General features: G+C 38.0%; 28 pseudogenes; all 28 read left to right on the top strand.

Annotated features, from left to right (window-relative positions):
- Positions 1-93: 93 nt before the first annotated feature.
- On the top strand, positions 94-212 carry LOC124321473 (annotated as a pseudogene).
- Positions 213-496: 284 nt separating this feature from the next.
- Positions 497-615, top strand: LOC124321472 (annotated as a pseudogene).
- A 284-nt stretch (positions 616-899) lies between these two features.
- LOC124321471 lies at positions 900-1,018 on the top strand (annotated as a pseudogene).
- Positions 1,019-1,302: 284 nt separating this feature from the next.
- LOC124321470 lies at positions 1,303-1,421 on the top strand (annotated as a pseudogene).
- A 554-nt stretch (positions 1,422-1,975) lies between these two features.
- On the top strand, positions 1,976-2,094 carry LOC124321920 (annotated as a pseudogene).
- Positions 2,095-2,647: 553 nt separating this feature from the next.
- LOC124321849 lies at positions 2,648-2,766 on the top strand (annotated as a pseudogene).
- A 283-nt stretch (positions 2,767-3,049) lies between these two features.
- On the top strand, positions 3,050-3,168 carry LOC124321919 (annotated as a pseudogene).
- A 553-nt stretch (positions 3,169-3,721) lies between these two features.
- On the top strand, positions 3,722-3,840 carry LOC124321848 (annotated as a pseudogene).
- Positions 3,841-4,123: 283 nt separating this feature from the next.
- Positions 4,124-4,242, top strand: LOC124321847 (annotated as a pseudogene).
- A 283-nt stretch (positions 4,243-4,525) lies between these two features.
- Positions 4,526-4,644, top strand: LOC124321469 (annotated as a pseudogene).
- Positions 4,645-4,928: 284 nt separating this feature from the next.
- Positions 4,929-5,047, top strand: LOC124321846 (annotated as a pseudogene).
- Positions 5,048-5,330: 283 nt separating this feature from the next.
- LOC124321845 lies at positions 5,331-5,449 on the top strand (annotated as a pseudogene).
- A 283-nt stretch (positions 5,450-5,732) lies between these two features.
- Positions 5,733-5,851, top strand: LOC124321468 (annotated as a pseudogene).
- Positions 5,852-6,135: 284 nt separating this feature from the next.
- Positions 6,136-6,254, top strand: LOC124321843 (annotated as a pseudogene).
- A 283-nt stretch (positions 6,255-6,537) lies between these two features.
- LOC124321842 lies at positions 6,538-6,656 on the top strand (annotated as a pseudogene).
- A 283-nt stretch (positions 6,657-6,939) lies between these two features.
- Positions 6,940-7,058, top strand: LOC124321467 (annotated as a pseudogene).
- Positions 7,059-7,342: 284 nt separating this feature from the next.
- On the top strand, positions 7,343-7,461 carry LOC124321841 (annotated as a pseudogene).
- Positions 7,462-7,744: 283 nt separating this feature from the next.
- LOC124321840 lies at positions 7,745-7,863 on the top strand (annotated as a pseudogene).
- A 283-nt stretch (positions 7,864-8,146) lies between these two features.
- LOC124321466 lies at positions 8,147-8,265 on the top strand (annotated as a pseudogene).
- Positions 8,266-8,549: 284 nt separating this feature from the next.
- Positions 8,550-8,668, top strand: LOC124321838 (annotated as a pseudogene).
- A 283-nt stretch (positions 8,669-8,951) lies between these two features.
- Positions 8,952-9,070, top strand: LOC124321836 (annotated as a pseudogene).
- A 283-nt stretch (positions 9,071-9,353) lies between these two features.
- Positions 9,354-9,472, top strand: LOC124321465 (annotated as a pseudogene).
- Positions 9,473-9,756: 284 nt separating this feature from the next.
- On the top strand, positions 9,757-9,875 carry LOC124321463 (annotated as a pseudogene).
- A 554-nt stretch (positions 9,876-10,429) lies between these two features.
- LOC124321835 lies at positions 10,430-10,548 on the top strand (annotated as a pseudogene).
- A 283-nt stretch (positions 10,549-10,831) lies between these two features.
- Positions 10,832-10,950, top strand: LOC124321462 (annotated as a pseudogene).
- Positions 10,951-11,234: 284 nt separating this feature from the next.
- LOC124321834 lies at positions 11,235-11,353 on the top strand (annotated as a pseudogene).
- Positions 11,354-11,636: 283 nt separating this feature from the next.
- Positions 11,637-11,755, top strand: LOC124321461 (annotated as a pseudogene).
- A 284-nt stretch (positions 11,756-12,039) lies between these two features.
- On the top strand, positions 12,040-12,158 carry LOC124321460 (annotated as a pseudogene).
- Positions 12,159-12,419: the final 261 nt, after the last annotated feature.

The raw sequence follows: 12,419 nt of genomic DNA, 5'->3' as shown, positions 1-12,419 counted from the left end.
CAGTCCGAATTCAATGAACAAACATTTCAATCACTTTGAAGTGATTTTCTATTCATCCATTGGGAATGGGAGGGTAAATTTTCATTTTTGAATGTCAACGGCCATATCACGTAGAACGCACCTGGTCTCGTCAGCTCCCAGAAGTTAAGTTACGTCGAGTCCCGTTAGTACTTGGAAGGGTGACCGCTTGGGAATACGGGATGTCGTTGGCGATGAATAGTTTGTTTTCAATAATAAATTTCTTGAAATTTTTTTTCAATCACGATGGTTACCAGTCCAAATTCCTAGATCAAAAATTTTAATGACACAGGGATAGGTTCAATTCATCTATAGGAATGATTCTGGATGAATTCCATTGAGAGTTTTTCAAAGTTGATCGCGTTTTTTTATTCGCGATGGTTACCAGTCCGAATTCAATGAACAAACATTTCTATCACTTTGAAGTGATTTTCTATTCATCCATTGGGACTGGGAGGGTAAATTTTCATTTTTGAATGTCAACGGCCATATCACGTAGAACGCACCTGGTCTCGTCAGCTCCCAGAAGTTAAGTTACGTCGAGTCCCGTTAGTACTTGGAAGGGTGACCGCTTGGGAATACGGGATGTCGTTGGCGATGAATAGTTTGTTTTCAATAACAAATTTCTTGAAATTTTTTTTCAATCACGATGGTTACCAGTCCAAATTCGTAGATCAAAAATTTCAATGACACAGGGATAGGTTCAATTCATCTATAGGAATGATTCTGGATGAATTCCATTGAGATTTTTTCAAAGTTTATCGCGTTTTTTTATTCGCGATGGTTACCAGTCCAAATTCAACGAACAAACATTTCTATCACTTTGAAGTGATTTTCTATTCATCCATTGGGACTGGGAGGGTAAATTTTCATTTTTGAATGTCAACGGCCATATCACGTAGAACGCACCTGGTCTCGTCAGCTCCCAGAAGTTAAGTTACGTCGAGTCCCGTTAGTACTTGGAAGGGTGACCGCTTGGGAATACGGGATGTCGTTGGCGACGAATAGTTTGTTTTCAATAACAAATTTCTTGAAATTTTTTTTCAATCACGATGGTTACCAGTCCAAATTCGTAGATCAAAAATTTCAATGACACAGGGATAGGTTCAATTCATCTATAGGAATGATTCTGGATGAATTCCATTGAGAGTTTTTCAAAGTTGATCGCGTTTTTTTATTCGCGATGGTTACCAGTCCGAATTCAATGAACAAACATTTCAATCACTTTGAAGTGATTTTCTATTCATCCATTGGGAATGGGAGGGTAAATTTTCATTTTTGAATGTCAACGGCCATATCACGTAGAACGCACCTGGTCTCGTCAGCTCCCAGAAGTTAAGTTACGTCGAGTCCCGTTAGTACTTGGAAGGGTGACCGCTTGGGAATACGGGATGTCGTTGGCGATGAATAGTTTGTTTTCAATAACAAATTTCTTGAAATTTTTGTTCAATCACGATGGTTACCAGTCCAAATTCTTAGATCAAAAATTTCAATGACACAGGGATAGGTTCAATTCATCTATAGGAATGATTCTGGATGAATTCCATTGAGAGTTTTTCAAAGTTGATCGCGTTTTTTTATTCGCGATGGTTACCAGTCCGAATTCAATGAACAAACATTTCAATCACTTTGAAGTGATTTTCTATTCATCCATTGGGATGATGTCGTTGGCGATGAATAGTTTGTTTTCAATAACAAATTTCTTGAAATTTTTTTTCAATCACGATGGTTACCAGTCCAAATTCGTAGATCAAAAATTTCAATGACACAGGGATGGGTTCAATTCATCTATAGGAATGATTCTGGATGAATTCCATTGAGAGTTTTTCAAAGTTGATCGCGTTTTTTTATTCGCGATGGTTACCAGTCCGAATTCAATGAACAAACATTTCAATCACTTTGAAGTGATTTTCTATTCATCCATTGGGACTGGGAGGGTAAATTTTCATTTTTGAATGTCAACGGCCATATCACGTAGAACGCACCTGGTCTCGTCAGCTCCAAGAAGTTAAGTTACGTCGAGTCCCGTTAGTACTTGGAAGGGTGACCGCTTGGGAATACGGTATGTCGTTGGCGATGAAAAGTTTGTTTTCAATAACAAATTTCTTGAATTTTTTTTCAATCACGATGGTTACCAGTCCAAATTCGTAGATCAAAAATTTCAATGACACAGGGATAGGTTCAATTCATCTATAGGAATGATTCTGGATGAATTCCGTTGAGAGTTTTTCAAAGTTGATCGCGTTTTTTTATTCGCGATGTTTACCAGTCCAAATTCAATGAACAAACATTTCTATCACTTTGAAGTGATTTTCTATTCATCCATTGGGATGATGTCGTTGGCGATGAATAGTTTGTTTTCAATAACAAATTTCTTGAAATTTTTTTTCAATCACGATGGTTACCAGTCCAAATTCGTAGATCAAAAATTTCAATGACACAGGGATGGGTTCAATTCATCTATAGGAATGATTCTGGATGAATTCCATTGAGAGTTTTTCAAAGTTGATCGCGTTTTTTTATTCGCGATGGTTACCAGTCCGAATTCAATGAACAAACATTTCAATCACTTTGAAGTGATTTTCTATTCATCCATTGGGACTGGGAGGGTAAATTTTCATTTTTGAATGTCAACGGCCATATCACGTAGAACGCACCTGGTCTCGTCAGCTCCAAGAAGTTAAGTTACGTCGAGTCCCGTTAGTACTTGGAAGGGTGACCGCTTGGGAATACGGGATGTCGTTGGCGATGAAAAGTTTGTTTTCAATAACAAATTTCTTGAATTTTTTTTCAATCACGATGGTTACCAGTCCAAATTCGTAGATCAAAAATTTCAATGACACAGGGATGGGTTCAATTCATCTATAGGAATGATTCTGGATGAATTCCATTGAGAGTTTTTCAAAGTTGATCGCGTTTTTTTATTCGCGATGGTTACCAGTCCGAATTCAATGAACAAACATTTCAATCACTTTGAAGTGATTTTCTATTCATCCATTGGGACTGGGAGGGTAAATTTTCATTTTTGAATGTCAACGGCCATATCACGTAGAACGCACCTGGTCTCGTCAGCTCCAAGAAGTTAAGTTACGTCGAGTCCCGTTAGTACTTGGAAGGGTGACCGCTTGGGAATACGGTATGTCGTTGGCGATGAAAAGTTTGTTTTCAATAACAAATTTCTTGAATTTTTTTTCAATCACGATGGTTACCAGTCCAAATTCGTAGATCAAAAATTTCAATGACACAGGGATAGGTTCAATTCATCTATAGGAATGATTCTGGATGAATTCCGTTGAGAGTTTTTCAAAGTTGATCGCGTTTTTTTATTCGCGATGTTTACCAGTCCAAATTCAATGAACAAACATTTCTATCACTTTGAAGTGATTTTCTATTCATCCATTGGGATGATGTCGTTGGCGATGAATAGTTTGTTTTCAATAACAAATTTCTTGAAATTTTTTTTCAATCACGATGGTTACCAGTCCAAATTCGTAGATCAAAAATTTCAATGACACAGGGATGGGTTCAATTCATCTATAGGAATGATTCTGGATGAATTCCATTGAGAGTTTTTCAAAGTTGATCGCGTTTTTTTATTCGCGATGGTTACCAGTCCGAATTCAATGAACAAACATTTCAATCACTTTGAAGTGATTTTCTATTCATCCATTGGGACTGGGAGGGTAAATTTTCATTTTTGAATGTCAACGGCCATATCACGTAGAACGCACCTGGTCTCGTCAGCTCCAAGAAGTTAAGTTACGTCGAGTCCCGTTAGTACTTGGAAGGGTGACCGCTTGGGAATACGGGATGTCGTTGGCGATGAAAAGTTTGTTTTCAATAACAAATTTCTTGAATTTTTCTTCAATCACGATGGTTACCAGTCCAAATTCGTAGATCAAAAATTTCAATGACACAGGGATGGGTTCAATTCATCTATAGGAATGATTCTGGATGAATTCCATTGAGAGTTTTTCAAAGTTGATCGCGTTTTTTTATTCGCGATGGTTACCAGTCCGAATTCAATGAACAAACATTTCTATCACTTTGAAGTGATTTTCTATTCATCCATTGGGACTGGGAGGGTAAATTTTCATTTTTGAATGTCAACGGCCATATCACGTAGAACGCACCTGGTCTCGTCAGCTCCAAGAAGTTAAGTTACGTCGAGTCCCGTTAGTACTTGGAAGGGTGACCGCTTGGGAATACGGGATGTCGTTGGCGATGAAAATTTTGTTTTCAATAACAAATTTCTTGAATTTTTTTTCAATCACGATGGTTACCAGTCCAAATTCGTAGATCAAAAATTTCAATGACACAGGGATGGGTTCAATTCATCTATAGGAATGATTCTGGATGAATTCCATTGAGAGTTTTTCAAAGTTGATCGCGTTTTTTTATTCGCGATGGTTACCAGTCCGAATTCAATGAACAAACATTTCTATCACTTTGAAGTGATTTTCTATTCATCCATTGGGAATGGGAGGGTAAATTTTCATTTTTGAATGTCAACGGCCATATCACGTAGAACGCACCTGGTCTCGTCAGCTCCCAGAAGTTAAGTTACGTCGAGTCCCGTTAGTACTTGGAAGGGTGACCGCTTGGGAATACGGGATGTCGTTGGCGATGAATAGTTTGTTTTCAATAACAAATTTCTTGAAATTTTTTTTCAATCACGATGGTTACCAGTCCAAATTCGTAGATCAAAAATTTCAATGACACAGGGATGGGTTCAATTCATCTATAGGAATGATTCTGGATGAATTCCATTGAGAGTTTTTCAAAGTTGATCGCGTTTTTTTATTCGCGATGGTTACCAGTCCGAATTCAATGAACAAACATTTCAATCACTTTGAAGTGATTTTCTATTCATCCATTGGGACTGGGAGGGTAAATTTTCATTTTTGAATGTCAACGGCCATATCACGTAGAACGCACCTGGTCTCGTCAGCTCCAAGAAGTTAAGTTACGTCGAGTCCCGTTAGTACTTGGAAGGGTGACCGCTTGGGAATACGGGATGTCGTTGGCGATGAAAAGTTTGTTTTCAATAACAAATTTCTTGAATTTTTCTTCAATCACGATGGTTACCAGTCCAAATTCGTAGATCAAAAATTTCAATGACACAGGGATGGGTTCAATTCATCTATAGGAATGATTCTGGATGAATTCCATTGAGAGTTTTTCAAAGTTGATCGCGTTTTTTTATTCGCGATGGTTACCAGTCCGAATTCAATGAACAAACATTTCTATCACTTTGAAGTGATTTTCTATTCATCCATTGGGACTGGGAGGGTAAATTTTCATTTTTGAATGTCAACGGCCATATCACGTAGAACGCACCTGGTCTCGTCAGCTCCAAGAAGTTAAGTTACGTCGAGTCCCGTTAGTACTTGGAAGGGTGACCGCTTGGGAATACGGGATGTCGTTGGCGATGAAAATTTTGTTTTCAATAACAAATTTCTTGAATTTTTTTTCAATCACGATGGTTACCAGTCCAAATTCGTAGATCAAAAATTTCAATGACACAGGGATGGGTTCAATTCATCTATAGGAATGATTCTGGATGAATTCCATTGAGAGTTTTTCAAAGTTGATCGCGTTTTTTTATTCGCGATGGTTACCAGTCCGAATTCAATGAACAAACATTTCTATCACTTTGAAGTGATTTTCTATTCATCCATTGGGAATGGGAGGGTAAATTTTCATTTTTGAATGTCAACGGCCATATCACGTAGAACGCACCTGGTCTCGTCAGCTCCCAGAAGTTAAGTTACGTCGAGTCCCGTTAGTACTTGGAAGGGTGACCGCTTGGGAATACGGGATGTCGTTGGCGATGAATAGTTTGTTTTCAATAACAAATTTCTTGAAATTTTTTTTCAATCACGATGGTTACCAGTCCAAATTCTTAGATCAAAAATTTCAATGACACAGGGATAGGTTCAATTCATCTATAGGAATGATTCTGGATGAATTCCATTGAGAGTTTTTCAAAGTTTATCGCGTTTTTTTATTCGCGATGGTTACCAGTCCAAATTCAACGAACAAACATTTCTATCACTTTGAAGTGATTTTCTATTCATCCATTGGGACTGGGAGGGTAAATTTTCATTTTTGAATGTCAACGGCCATATCACGTAGAACGCACCTGGTCTCGTCAGCTCCAAGAAGTTAAGTTACGTCGAGTCCCGTTAGTACTTGGAAGGGTGACCGCTTGGGAATACGGGATGTCGTTGGCGATGAAAAGTTTGTTTTCAATAACAAATTTCTTGAATTTTTTTTCAATCACGATGGTTACCAGTCCAAATTCGTAGATCAAAAATTTCAATGACACAGGGATGGGTTCAATTCATCTATAGGAATGATTCTGGATGAATTCCATTGAGAGTTTTTCAAAGTTGATCGCGTTTTTTTATTCGCGATGGTTACCAGTCCGAATTCAATGAACAAACATTTCTATCACTTTGAAGTGATTTTCTATTCATCCATTGGGACTGGGAGGGTAAATTTTCATTTTTGAATGTCAACGGCCATATCACGTAGAACGCACCTGGTCTCGTCAGCTCCAAGAAGTTAAGTTACGTCGAGTCCCGTTAGTACTTGGAAGGGTGACCGCTTGGGAATACGGGATGTCGTTGGCGATGAAAATTTTGTTTTCAATAACAAATTTCTTGAATTTTTTTTCAATCACGATGGTTACCAGTCCAAATTCGTAGATCAAAAATTTCAATGACACAGGGATGGGTTCAATTCATCTATAGGAATGATTCTGGATGAATTCCATTGAGAGTTTTTCAAAGTTGATCGCGTTTTTTTATTCGCGATGGTTACCAGTCCGAATTCAATGAACAAACATTTCTATCACTTTGAAGTGATTTTCTATTCATCCATTGGGAATGGGAGGGTAAATTTTCATTTTTGAATGTCAACGGCCATATCACGTAGAACGCACCTGGTCTCGTCAGCTCCCAGAAGTTAAGTTACGTCGAGTCCCGTTAGTACTTGGAAGGGTGACCGCTTGGGAATACGGGATGTCGTTGGCGATGAATAGTTTGTTTTCAATAACAAATTTCTTGAAATTTTTTTTCAATCACGATGGTTACCAGTCCAAATTCTTAGATCAAAAATTTCAATGACACAGGGATAGGTTCAATTCATCTATAGGAATGATTCTGGATGAATTCCATTGAGAGTTTTTCAAAGTTTATCGCGTTTTTTTATTCGCGATGGTTACCAGTCCAAATTCAACGAACAAACATTTCTATCACTTTGAAGTGATTTTCTATTCATCCATTGGGACTGGGAGGGTAAATTTTCATTTTTGAATGTCAACGGCCATATCACGTAGAACGCACCTGGTCTCGTCAGCTCCAAGAAGTTAAGTTACGTCGAGTCCCGTTAGTACTTGGAAGGGTGACCGCTTGGGAATACGGGATGTCGTTGGCGATGAAAAGTTTGTTTTCAATAACAAATTTCTTGAATTTTTTTTCAATCACGATGGTTACCAGTCCAAATTCGTAGATCAAAAATTTCAATGACACAGGGATGGGTTCAATTCATCTATAGGAATGATTCTGGATGAATTCCATTGAGAGTTTTTCAAAGTTGATCGCGTTTTTTTATTCGCGATGGTTACCAGTCCGAATTCAATGAACAAACATTTCTATCACTTTGAAGTGATTTTCTATTCATCCATTGGGACTGGGAGGGTAAATTTTCATTTTTGAATGTCAACGGCCATATCACGTAGAACGCACCTGGTCTCGTCAGCTCCAAGAAGTTAAGTTACGTCGAGTCCCGTTAGTACTTGGAAGGGTGACCGCTTGGGAATACGGGATGTCGTTGGCGATGAAAATTTTGTTTTCAATAACAAATTTCTTGAATTTTTTTTCAATCACGATGGTTACCAGTCCAAATTCGTAGATCAAAAATTTCAATGACACAGGGATGGGTTCAATTCATCTATAGGAATGATTCTGGATGAATTCCATTGAGAGTTTTTCAAAGTTGATCGCGTTTTTTTATTCGCGATGGTTACCAGTCCGAATTCAATGAACAAACATTTCTATCACTTTGAAGTGATTTTCTATTCATCCATTGGGAATGGGAGGGTAAATTTTCATTTTTGAATGTCAACGGCCATATCACGTAGAACGCACCTGGTCTCGTCAGCTCCCAGAAGTTAAGTTACGTCGAGTCCCGTTAGTACTTGGAAGGGTGACCGCTTGGGAATACGGGATGTCGTTGGCGATGAATAGTTTGTTTTCAATAACAAATTTCTTGAAATTTTTTTTCAATCACGATGGTTACCAGTCCAAATTCTTAGATCAAAAATTTCAATGACACAGGGATAGGTTCAATTCATCTATAGGAATGATTCTGGATGAATTCCATTGAGAGTTTTTCAAAGTTTATCGCGTTTTTTTATTCGCGATGGTTACCAGTCCAAATTCAACGAACAAACATTTCTATCACTTTGAAGTGATTTTCTATTCATCCATTGGGACTGGGAGGGTAAATTTTCATTTTTGAATGTCAACGGCCATATCACGTAGAACGCACCTGGTCTCGTCAGCTCCAAGAAGTTAAGTTACGTCGAGTCCCGTTAGTACTTGGAAGGGTGACCGCTTGGGAATACGGGATGTCGTTGGCGATGAAAAGTTTGTTTTCAATAACAAATTTCTTGAATTTTTTTTCAATCACGATGGTTACCAGTCCAAATTCGTAGATCAAAAATTTCAATGACACAGGGATGGGTTCAATTCATCTATAGGAATGATTCTGGATGAATTCCATTGAGAGTTTTTCAAAGTTGATCGCGTTTTTTTATTCGCGATGGTTACCAGTCCGAATTCAATGAACAAACATTTCTATCACTTTGAAGTGATTTTCTATTCATCCATTGGGACTGGGAGGGTAAATTTTCATTTTTGAATGTCAACGGCCATATCACGTAGAACGCACCTGGTCTCGTCAGCTCCAAGAAGTTAAGTTACGTCGAGTCCCGTTAGTACTTGGAAGGGTGACCGCTTGGGAATACGGGATGTCGTTGGCGATGAAAATTTTGTTTTCAATAACAAATTTCTTGAATTTTTTTTCAATCACGATGGTTACCAGTCCAAATTCGTAGATCAAAAATTTCAATGACACAGGGATGGGTTCAATTCATCTATAGGAATGATTCTGGATGAATTCCATTGAGAGTTTTTCAAAGTTGATCGCGTTTTTTTATTCGCGATGGTTACCAGTCCGAATTCAATGAACAAACATTTCTATCACTTTGAAGTGATTTTCTATTCATCCATTGGGAATGGGAGGGTAAATTTTCATTTTTGAATGTCAACGGCCATATCACGTAGAACGCACCTGGTCTCGTCAGCTCCCAGAAGTTAAGTTACGTCGAGTCCCGTTAGTACTTGGAAGGGTGACCGCTTGGGAATACGGGATGTCGTTGGCGATGAATAGTTTGTTTTCAATAACAAATTTCTTGAAATTTTTTTTCAATCACGATGGTTACCAGTCCAAATTCTTAGATCAAAAATTTCAATGACACAGGGATAGGTTCAATTCATCTATAGGAATGATTCTGGATGAATTCCATTGAGAGTTTTTCAAAGTTGATCGCGTTTTTTTATTCGCGATGGTTACCAGTCCGAATTCAATGAACAAACATTTCAATCACTTTGAAGTGATTTTCTATTCATCCATTGGGAATGGGAGGGTAAATTTTCATTTTTGAATGTCAACGGCCATATCACGTAGAACGCACCTGGTCTCGTCAGCTCCCAGAAGTTAAGTTACGTCGAGTCCCGTTAGTACTTGGAAGGGTGACCGCTTGGGAATACGGGATGTCGTTGGCGATGAATAGTTTGTTTTCAATAACAAATTTCTTGAAATTTTTTTTCAATCACGATGGTTACCAGTCCAAATTCGTAGATCAAAAATTTCAATGACACAGGGATAGGTTCAATTCATCTATAGGAATGATTCTGGATGAATTCCGTTGAGAGTTTTTCAAAGTTGATCGCGTTTTTTTATTCGCGATGTTTACCAGTCCAAATTCAATGAACAAACATTTCTATCACTTTGAAGTGATTTTCTATCCATCCATTGGGATGATGTCGTTGGCGATGAATAGTTTGTTTTCAATAACAAATTTCTTGAAATTTTTTTTCAATCACGATGGTTACCAGTCCAAATTCGTAGATCAAAAATTTCAATGACACAGGGATGGGTTCAATTCATCTATAGGAATGATTCTGGATGAATTCCATTGAGAGTTTTTCAAAGTTGATCGCGTTTTTTTATTCGCGATGGTTACCAGTCCGAATTCAATGAACAAACATTTCAATCACTTTGAAGTGATTTTCTATTCATCCATTGGGAATGGGAGGGTAAATTTTCATTTTTGAATGTCAACGGCCATATCACGTAGAACGCACCTGGTCTCGTCAGCTCCAAGAAGTTAAGTTACGTCGAGTCCCGTTAGTACTTGGAAGGGTGACCGCTTGGGAATACGGGATGTCGTTGGCGATGAAAAGTTTGTTTTCAATAACAAATTTCTTGAATTTTTTTTCAATCACGATGGTTACCAGTCCAAATTCGTAGATCAAAAATTTCAATGACACAGGGATGGGTTCAATTCATCTATAGGAATGATTCTGGATGAATTCCATTGAGAGTTTTTCAAAGTTGATCGCGTTTTTTTATTCGCGATGGTTACCAGTCCGAATTCAATGAACAAACATTTCTATCACTTTGAAGTGATTTTCTATTCATCCATTGGGAATGGGAGGGTAAATTTTCATTTTTGAATGTCAACGGCCATATCACGTAGAACGCACCTGGTCTCGTCAGCTCCCAGAAGTTAAGTTACGTCGAGTCCCGTTAGTACTTGGAAGGGTGACCGCTTGGGAATACGGGATGTCGTTGGCGATGAATAGTTTGTTTTCAATAACAAATTTCTTGAAATTTTTTTTCAATCACGATGGTTACCAGTCCAAATTCGTAGATCAAAAATTTCAATGACACAGGGATGGGTTCAATTCATCTATAGGAATGATTCTGGATGAATTCCATTGAGAGTTTTTCAAAGTTGATCGCGTTTTTTTATTCGCGATGGTTACCAGTCCGAATTCAATGAACAAACATTTCAATCACTTTGAAGTGATTTTCTATTCATCCATTGGGAATGGGAGGGTAAATTTTCATTTTTGAATGTCAACGGCCATATCACGTAGAACGCACCTGGTCTCGTCAGCTCCAAGAAGTTAAGTTACGTCGAGTCCCGTTAGTACTTGGAAGGGTGACCGCTTGGGAATACGGGATGTCGTTGGCGATGAAAAGTTTGTTTTCAATAACAAATTTCTTGAATTTTTTTTCAATCACGATGGTTACCAGTCCAAATTCGTAGATCAAAAATTTCAATGACACAGGGATGGGTTCAATTCATCTATAGGAATGATTCTGGATGAATTCCATTGAGAGTTTTTCAAAGTTGATCGCGTTTTTTTATTCGCGATGGTTACCAGTCCGAATTCAATGAACAAACATTTCTATCACTTTGAAGTGATTTTCTATTCATCCATTGGGAATGGGAGGGTAAATTTTCATTTTTGAATGTCAACGGCCATATCACGTAGAACGCACCTGGTCTCGTCAGCTCCCAGAAGTTAAGTTACGTCGAGTCCCGTTAGTACTTGGAAGGGTGACCGCTTGGGAATACGGGATGTCGTTGGCGATGAATAGTTTGTTTTCAATAACAAATTTCTTGAAATTTTTTTTCAATCACGATGGTTACCAGTCCAAATTCTTAGATCAAAAATTTCAATGACACAGGGATAGGTTCAATTCATCTATAGGAATGATTCTGGATGAATTCCATTGAGAGTTTTTCAAAGTTGATCGCGTTTTTTTATTCGCGATGGTTACCAGTCCGAATTCAATGAACAAACATTTCAATCACTTTGAAGTGATTTTCTATTCATCCATTGGGAATGGGAGGGTAAATTTTCATTTTTGAATGTCAACGGCCATATCACGTAGAACGCACCTGGTCTCGTCAGCTCCCAGAAGTTAAGTTACGTCGAGTCCCGTTAGTACTTGGAAGGGTGACCGCTTGGGAATACGGGATGTCGTTGGCGATGAATAGTTTGTTTTCAATAACAAATTTCTTGAAATTTTTTTTCAATCACGATGGTTACCAGTCCAAATTCGTAGATCAAAAATTTCAATGACACAGGGATAGGTTCAATTCATCTATAGGAATGATTCTGGATGAATTCCGTTGAGAGTTTTTCAAAGTTGATCGCGTTTTTTTATTCGCGATGTTTACCAGTCCAAATTCAATGAACAAACATTTCTATCACTTTGAAGTGATTTTCTATCCATCCATTGGGATGATG

This window comes from Daphnia pulicaria, chromosome 1, assembly GCF_021234035.1.
Source record: "Daphnia pulicaria isolate SC F1-1A chromosome 1, SC_F0-13Bv2, whole genome shotgun sequence".
Lineage (NCBI taxonomy): Eukaryota > Metazoa > Arthropoda > Branchiopoda > Diplostraca > Daphniidae > Daphnia > Daphnia pulicaria.
The sequence above is the reverse complement of the archived record's forward strand: the minus strand, read 5'-3'. Positions and strand labels throughout refer to the sequence as shown.